At 38.4% G+C, this 8,840-nt stretch overlaps 1 pseudogene; it reads left to right on the forward strand.

Moving 5' to 3' along the window:
* Positions 1-8,840, forward strand: part of LOC101342089 (caspase-8-like) — a 40,819-nt pseudogene that overhangs the window by 6,571 nt on the left and 25,408 nt on the right.

Here is an 8,840-nt window from a genome sequence, read left to right on the forward strand (position 1 = left end):
TGCTCTCAGGATTCTTTGTTTGTCTTTGGTTTTGGCGAGTGTGATTATGATATGCCTTGGTGATTTTCTTTTGGGTTTTTTTTTTTTTAATTGACTTATAGGATCTCTATTTTAAGAAAATTAGCCCCCTTTCTCTCATATATATTGCATTTTTCCCCCAGTGTGAAGTGTATTTATTCTTTTACTTTGTTTAGGGCAGTTTTTTACCAAATATTTTAGTAATTATTTATGGAAATTTATCATATTTTCTTTAATGGCTTCCAGATTCTGTGTTATACTTTGAAATATTTTCACAACTGAATAATTATTTTAAAAAATTCTCCCATTTTTTCCCTAGTGTTTTAATTTTAAGGTCTAAGTGTTTGATTCACTGGAATTTATTTTGAAATAAGTAATAAGGATCTATTTCAGTTTTTTTCTAGAAGTTGTTCTAACACCATGGGTTGAAAAAGCCACCTAAATATAGATAGTTCTTTTTGTAGTCTGTTAGATTTTGTCATTTTTCATTGTTAATTTCTACTTTAATTGCTTTGTAGCCAGAGAATATGTCCATTTATTTCCAGGAAAGGACACCTGGATTGTCTTCACCTCCTTGTTACCATAAGTAACCCTGTGATGAATATCGTCAGACATATGCCCCTTTTGGGCTTATGTAAGAGTTTCTCTTGGAGATATACCCAGGACTAGAAATCTATGTCAAAATTTATGTGCCAACTATATTTGACAAGTCCTGCCATCTTGCTTCCCAGAAGGGCTATGCCAGAGTAAGCTCTAAGTAGTACATGGGACTTCCCTTTTCTCTACAGTCCCATTATTTTTCATTTTTCTACACTTTGCCAATATGAAAAGTATAAAGGGAAATCTTATTCTCTTAATTTGCATTTTTCTGCTGCTTATTAGTTTGAGCATTTCCTTATATACTTTTTAGCAATATGAGTTTCACTTTCCAGTGATTTGATTATATTTTTATGTCCTTTGCCAAGATTTTTTTACTTTTGATTTTGTTTTGTTATTGTCATTGGTTTTCAGCAGAACATTGAATGGTCTAGTTACTTGTGCCACTTTCCTCCTACTTTTAAAAATATTTGGCAAGTATTGGGACACAGACATGAAAGACACAATCCCTGCCCACATGAAGCCCATAGCCTAGGTAGAAGGCAGATGAATCACAAGACGGCAGGATAAGTGTTGGAATAGGGGCTTCCCAGGATGCTGAAGGAGATAATCCAGCATAGGGAAGTTAGGGAACATTTTCTGGAGGTGAAGTACAAGTAAGAGTTAACCAAAGCAGGTGTTTACAAATCTATAGGAATGTACAGTGATTGTTTTTGCTTTTTTTATTTTTAATTATTTTATTTATTTTTGTAGTTGTTAAGAATATACACAGCAGAACGTACACCAGTTCAACAGTTTCTACACGTAAAATTCCGTGACGTTGATTGTATTTTTCAAGTTGTGTAACCATTCTCACCCTCCTTTTCTGAATTGTTCCTCCTCCATTAACATAAACTCACTGCCTCCTAAGTTTCCTACCTAATCTTTCAAGTTCCTTTTGCCAATTTGATCTCATATAGATAGAGCCCAACTCTCAAGGCAGGAATTCTTTACTAACTAAACTAAAGATTATTTGGTTTAAAGAAGACTACAGGGGATTTTTCTGGTTTAAGATTTAAAGATTATCTCAGAGCAGTAATTTCAGGGGTTCATCCAGACTGCATGGCTCCACAAAGTCTGGATTTCATGAGAATTTGAAATTCTCTTCAGAATTTTCCTCTTTTTAATCAGGATACTTCTGTAGATGTTTTTCCTTTTAATATAAGAAAATAATCGAACTGAATTACAGTCTGAGATAGGAACTTTGTCTGTTTCATTCACCGCTACTTCACTAGCACCGAGAACAGTGCTTGGCACATAGAGTGTGCATAATAAATATTTACTGAAAAAAGAATGTATAGAAGTCTGACCCTTGGCCATGTTTAAAAAAACTGAAATCCTGAAAATGTGAAAAGGAGATGTAGTCATAGTATAATCAAATGTTTGATATGAAGAATCCTTAGAGATTATCTCATTCAACCCCTTCATTTACAAATGTGGAAACTAGAGCCCAGAGAACTGAAATAACCTATCCAGAGTCACACAGCTAGACCCAAAACTCAGCTGCCCCAATCCCAGTCCAGGGCTCTATTCACTCAGTGAGACTTTCCAGTTGACTCTTGGAACACTGTTTAGCATACATCCTGTGAAGTAGCAGCTGGATTTGCCCTCTGGTAAGATTTTTCTGGGTCTTGGAGAAGGACCATGAAGATCTATTTTTAAAATTTTGAATCATGTGTGAACCACTGGGTGCTCTCCCATTTCACAGCCTCTCATAGTACCTCAAGGATGGAAGCTGTGCAATGGTCACATATTCATGTTCCTTCTAGAAGTTCTGTACTTCCCGCTCAGCCTTACTTCATACTAAGGGATATTCGTTTCTTCTTGAGATTCCCATTTGGGCAGAAGCCTCACCTTGTTCGCAGGTACAAAACCCAAAAACCCTGCTGTGATCGAGTTGATTCTGACTCATAGTGACCCTATAGGACAGAGTAGAACTGCCCCACAGAGTTTCCAAGGAGTGACTGGTGGATTCGAACTGACGACCTTTTGGCTAGCAGCCATAGCTCTTAACCACTGTGCGACCAGTTTCCCTGGTAGTAACTTATTAACAAGAGCTAAAATTTGAGCCTCCCTCACCTCCATTTTGAGGCCAAAATGGCTTGTGGCCATACACTTGCTTAGTAATGGTAATTTTTCATTCTTCCTCACTTTTTGAGAAACTTATATATATATCCCATTGCCATCAAGTCGATTCTGACTCATAATGACCCTATAGGACAGAGTAGAACTGCCCTGTAGAATTTCCAAGGAGCAACTGGTGAATTCAAACTGCCAACCTTTTGGTTACCAGCCGAGGTCTTAACTACTATGCCACCAGGGCTCCATATATATAGCTATTCAGAACAATATAAACAGGAAACATAGGCCAACCAATTCCCGGAGAACTATACTCAACTGGTCAAATGTATAGCAATTTTAATTTATTTTCTCCTAGAAGTTGAGCAATTATATTGTTAGTTGCTCTTTTTCACTAAGGTTTGAAAAATATGGGATTAGCTAGTAGTTGTATTAAGGTTTAAAAGCATCTCCTGGGTTGAATGAAAGGCCTCTGGCTGAGGGAGCTCTGATGGTGTTTGTGTGAAAACTGAGTATCTGCCAGGATACTGTGGCTTGTGAGAAGATCTCATGAGGCACTCTTAAGGGTTAAAGGGAACAGTCATCTCTTCAGTTTTCTTTTTTAGGCCAAGTGTCACTTCCTGTCAAGATTCAGATTTTTTCTTAGGAAATATTTTTGAAGGTTTTCAGTTTCAAGTAATACATAACTTTGAAGGAACTATGATGTAGAGGAGATGCCACTTTATAATTTCACACTGGCACCTCATGTCTAATGATGGCCCTGCATTTATGTATAACTTCATGTGTATCCTATAAATTATAACACTGTAAATACGATACACGTATACATTCTATATATGTATCTTATTTACAATGTTCTGTACCACCCTTTCTCATGTACATCTTGGAAATTGCTCTATATCCAAATATTTTGATCTGCAATTTTCTTTTTTAATGGCCAGAGTATTCTGTTGTGTGACAATATCTCAATTTATTTAAAAACTCTTATATTGATAAACATTTAGGTTGTTTTCAGTCTTTTGCTACTGCATTAATGGTGCAATCAATAGTTCTGTATTTACTTCTTTATGTACTTATGAAAGAGCCCTGGTTGCACAATGGTTAACCTAAAGGTCGGTGGTTCAAATCCACCAGTGGCTCCCTGGGAGAAAAGACCTGGTGATCTTCCATAAAGATTACATCCTAGGAAACGCTATGGGGCAGTCCTACTCTCTCCTATAGGGTTGCTATGAGTTGGTCACTGCAGCCTATGTGATGTTGTGTCAGAGTCTCGTTCTGTGTAGAACCAAATACAAAGTTTTGTTCTAAACACCTGGACAGGGTGCTGCTCTCAAGAGCTCTCCCCATTTATCATTAGTGCTAACCCTTCAGGACAGAGTCCAGGCCTCTATATTCTTACAACGTCCTCCTCACACCTCTCCACACTATATTTATCTCACAAAATCACAGTGGTTGCTTATCTTAAATGTTTTCTCCGCCAGCAAACAACTTGACAGCAGGAACTGATTCTGTTCAAATTTCAGTAGTTCAAGCATATAAGAAATAACAGGTGCTCAATAGATTTTGTTGAATGATAAATGGGCAGTTAAGTCTTTCTACCTTCTTGACATAATATTTCTGTTTACCTAGGTTGGATGTACATTTTTGACAATCATGGACTTTAGAATACTTCTTCACAGAATTGCAGAGCATCTGAACAGCAAGGAGCTGACCTCCCTCAAGTTCCTGAGAGTGGACTACATCCCCAAAAGCAAGCAGGAAGGCATCAAGGATATATTAATGTTCTTTTGTCAACTGGAAAAAAATGGAATGTTGAGGGAGAATAACCTGTTCTTCTTGAAGGAGCTGCTTCTTGAATCGATCTGCTGATCGATTACCTGAATGTCAGCAGAGAGGAGATGGAGAGGAAGCTTCAGATACCAGGCAGGGCCCAGATTTCTGCCTATAGGTGAGTAGCACCTTCACAGTGTTGGGACTTGGAGGTGTGTGTTAAGTAGGCACAATTTAGTGTCTACTAGCTGAACTAGTTGTCCGTGTGAGGTCAGAGGCTCTGGAAAGATGTCCTACCAGGTCCAGAAAAAGGCTTAAAGGCATAGAAGCTATAAATACTGAAAAGACTGTATAATATAAAATACAAACATTACTAAACTGGAAAGGAAAAACTTATTTTTACATGTTTTATAATCTACATATATGCTAAAATTCTAACAGTTTCTAGGTTTTTTGATTTTCTCTCTCTGTCTCCCCCTCCCTTTCTCTCTTTGTATAAATGTATACATAGATACAGATATAGATGATATAGATACAGATATATGTACATATACTTTATTTTATTTATTTATTTTTATTGTACTTTAGATGAAGTTTTACAGAATAAACTAGTTTCTCATTAAACAGTTAGTACACATATTGTTTTATGACATTGGTTAACAAACCCACGACTTGTCAACACTCTCCCTTCTCAAACTTGGGTTCCCTATTACCAGTTTTCCTGTCCCCTCCTGCCTTCTAGTCCTTGTCCCTGGGCTTTTGTGCCCCTTTAGTCTCCTTTTGTTTTATGGGCCTGACTAATCTTTGGCTGAATGGTGAACCTCGGGAGTGACTTCATTACTGAGCTAAAAGGGTGTCTGGGGGCCATACTCTGGGGGTTTCTCCAGTCTCTGTCAGGCCAGTAAGTCTGGTCTTTTTTTTTTGAGTTAGAATTTTGTTCTACATTTTTCTCCAGCTCTGCCTGGGACCCTCTTTTGTGATCCCTGTCAGAGCAGTCAGTGGTGGTAGCCAGGCATCATCTAGTTGAACTGGACTCAGTCTGGTGGAGGCCATGGTAGTTGGGGTCCATTAGTCCTTTGGACTAATCTTTCGCTTGTATCTTGTTTTCTTCATTCTCCCTTGCTCCTGAAGGGGTGAGACCAGTGGAGTACCTTAGATGGCTGCTCACAGACTTTTAAGACCCCAGATGCTACTTGCCAAGTAGAATGTAGAACATTTTCTTTATAAACTATGTTACGCCAATTGAGCTAGATGTTCCCGGAGACCATGGTCCGCACAGTCCTCTGCCCAGCAATTTGGTCCCTCGGAGAGTTTGGGTGTGTCTATGGAGCTTCCATGACCTTTCCTTGTACAAGCTGTGCTGGCTTCCCCAGCATTGTGAACTGTCTTACCCTTCACCAGAGTTACCACTTATCTATTGTCTATTTAGTGGTCCCTCCCCACCTCCTCCCCATAATCACCAAAGATTGTTTCTTTTTGTGAGTTTTTACAGTAGTGGTCTGATACAATATTTGTCCTTTTGTGATTGACTTATTTCATTCAGCATAATGCCCTCCAGATACATTCATGTTATGAGATGCTTCACAGATTCATCAATGTTCTTTATCATTGTGTAATACTCCATTGTGTGTATGCACCATAGTTTGTTTATCCATTCATCTGTTGATGGGCATCTGGGTTGTTTCTATCATTTTGCTATTGTGAACAATGCTGCAGTGAACATGGGTGTGCATATGTCTATTTGTGTGATGAGTCTTATTTCTCTAGGATATATTCCTATGAGTAGGATTGCTGGATCATATGATATTTCTATTTCTAGCTTTCTAAGAAAGCACCATATTGTTTTCCAAAATGGTTGTATCATTTTGCATTCCCACCAGCAGTACGTAAGAGTTCTGATCTCCCCGCAGCCTCTCCAACATTTGTTATTTCCTGTTTTTTTGATTCATGCCCGTAATGCTGGGGTGAGAGTATCTCACTGTGGTTTTGATTTGCATTTCTCTAATGGCTAGTGATCTCAAGCATTTCCTCATGTGTCTGTTGGCTGCTTGAATGTCTTCTTTGGTGAAGAGTCAGTTCATTTCCTTTGCCTATTTTTTAACTGATTATTTGTCTTTTTGTTGTTGAGGTGTTGGATTTTCTTGTAGATTTTAGAGATTAGACCTTTGTCTGATTTGTAATAACCAAATTTTTTTTCCTAGTCTGTAGGTTCTCTTTTTACTCTTTGTTTAATTTTTAGAAGATCCCAGTTACCCAGTTTATCTTCTGGAGTTTGTGTGTTGTTGGTTATGGTTTGTATCCTGCTAATGCTGTGTATTAGGGCCTCTAGCATTGATCCTATTTTTTCTTCTATGAACTTTATAGTTTTTGGCTTTATATTTAGGTCTTTGATCCATTTTGATTAGTTTTTGCATATAGTGTGAGGTATGGATCCTGTTTCATTGTTTTGCAGATGGACATCCAGTTTTGCCAGCAGCGTTTGTTAAAAAGACTGTCTTTTCCCCATTTGATGGACTTTGGGCCCTTGTTGAAGATTAGGTGACCATAGGTAGATGGATTTACATCTGGGTTCTCAGTTCTGTTCCATTGGTCCATGTGTCTGTCGTTGTACCGGTACCAGGCTGTTTTGGCTACCGTAGCCATATAGTAGGTACTGAAGTCAGGTAGTGCAAGTCCTCCTGCTTTATTCTTCTTCTTCAATAGTGCATTACTTATCTGGGGCTTCTTCTCTTTTCATATAAAGTTAATGATTAGTTTTTCCATCTCTTTAAAGAATGTTGTTGGTATTTGGATCGAGATTGCATTGTATTTGTAAATGACTTTGAGTAGAATTGTCATTTTCACAATGTTGAGTCTACCTATCCGTGGGCATGGTATGTTTTTCCATTTATGAAGATCTCTTTTGGTTTCTTGCAGTAGTGTTTTGTAGTTTTCTTCATATAGGTCTTTTACATCCCTGGTTAGATTTATTCCTAAGTATTTTATTTTTTTAGGGGTTATTATAAATGGTATTTTTTTCCTGATTTCCTTTTCATCATTCTCTTTATTGGTGTATAGGAATCTGACTGATTTTTGTATGTTTGTCTTGTATCCTGTTATCTGCTGAATCTATTAGTTTCAGTAGTTTTCTTGAGGAGTCTTTTGGGTTTTCTATGTATGGTATCATATCATCCGCAAATAGGGATGGTTTAACTTCTTCGTTACCAATTTGGATGTCCTTTATTTCTTTTTCTTGCCTTATTGCTGTAGCTAGGACTTTGTGATGGTTAAGATTGTATGTCAACTTGGCTAGGCCATGATGCTCAGTGTTTTGGCAGTTGTGTAATTTTGTGATCACTTCCTTATTGAAATTTGATATGTGATAACCGCATCATGGAATCTGCTGAGTAGTACTGGCGGTGGTGGGGCCTGTGGCAGCTTACCACCCCCTCAGCCTTCATCTCTCTGCCCTCCACTGGCTACTTCCTTCCTGCTTGCCTTGCCAAGGTTTTTGGCTTGTTCTGGACCTGGCAGCTGCCTCTTGTCATCTCACCTCCAGCTCTTGGGACTTGAGCTAGCAGCTTACCCGTCGATCTTGGGATTCGTCGATCTTCACAGCCTATGAGCAAGAGTACTGCTCTCTGACCTGATGATCTTGGGTTCGCCAGCCACTGCAACTACGTGAATCAGGAGAAACCTTGTGGTTTTGCCTGCTGATCTTGGAATTCATTGACCTTCACAACCTGTGAGTGAGAGCCCTGCTTTCTGACCTGCTGACCTTGGGTTTGCCAGCTTCTGAGGCTGTGTGAATTGGGAGAGGCCTCTACCCTGATCCACAGACTTGGGATGTTCTAGCCTTTACAATCGCGTGAGCTGTTTCCTTGATATAAATCTCTCTCTCTATATATTTATATGCTTTACTGGTTTTCCTTCTCTAGAGAACACAGCCTAAGACAGACTTCCATCACGATGTTAAATAGGAGTGGTGATGAAGGGCATCCTTGTCTTGTTTCTATCTCGAGGGGAATATTTTCAGCCTCTCTCCATTAAGAATGATGTTGACTGTTGGTTTTGCATAGATGCCCCTTATTATGTTGAGAAATTTCCCTTCTATACTTATTTTATTGAGAGTTTTTATCAGGAATGTGTGTTGGATTTCATCAAAAGCCTTTTATACATCACTTGAAATGATCACGTGATTCTCTTCTTTCCTTTTATTTATGTGGTGGATTACATTGACTGATTTTCTAATGTTGAACCATCCTTGCATACCTGGGATAAATCCTACTTGGTCGTGGTGTATTATTTTTTTGATATGATGCTGAATTCTATTGGCTAGAGATTTGTTGAGAATTTTT

This window comes from Trichechus manatus, unplaced genomic scaffold (genome assembly GCF_000243295.1).
Source record: "Trichechus manatus latirostris isolate Lorelei unplaced genomic scaffold, TriManLat1.0 scaffold00056, whole genome shotgun sequence".
Lineage (NCBI taxonomy): Eukaryota > Metazoa > Chordata > Mammalia > Sirenia > Trichechidae > Trichechus > Trichechus manatus.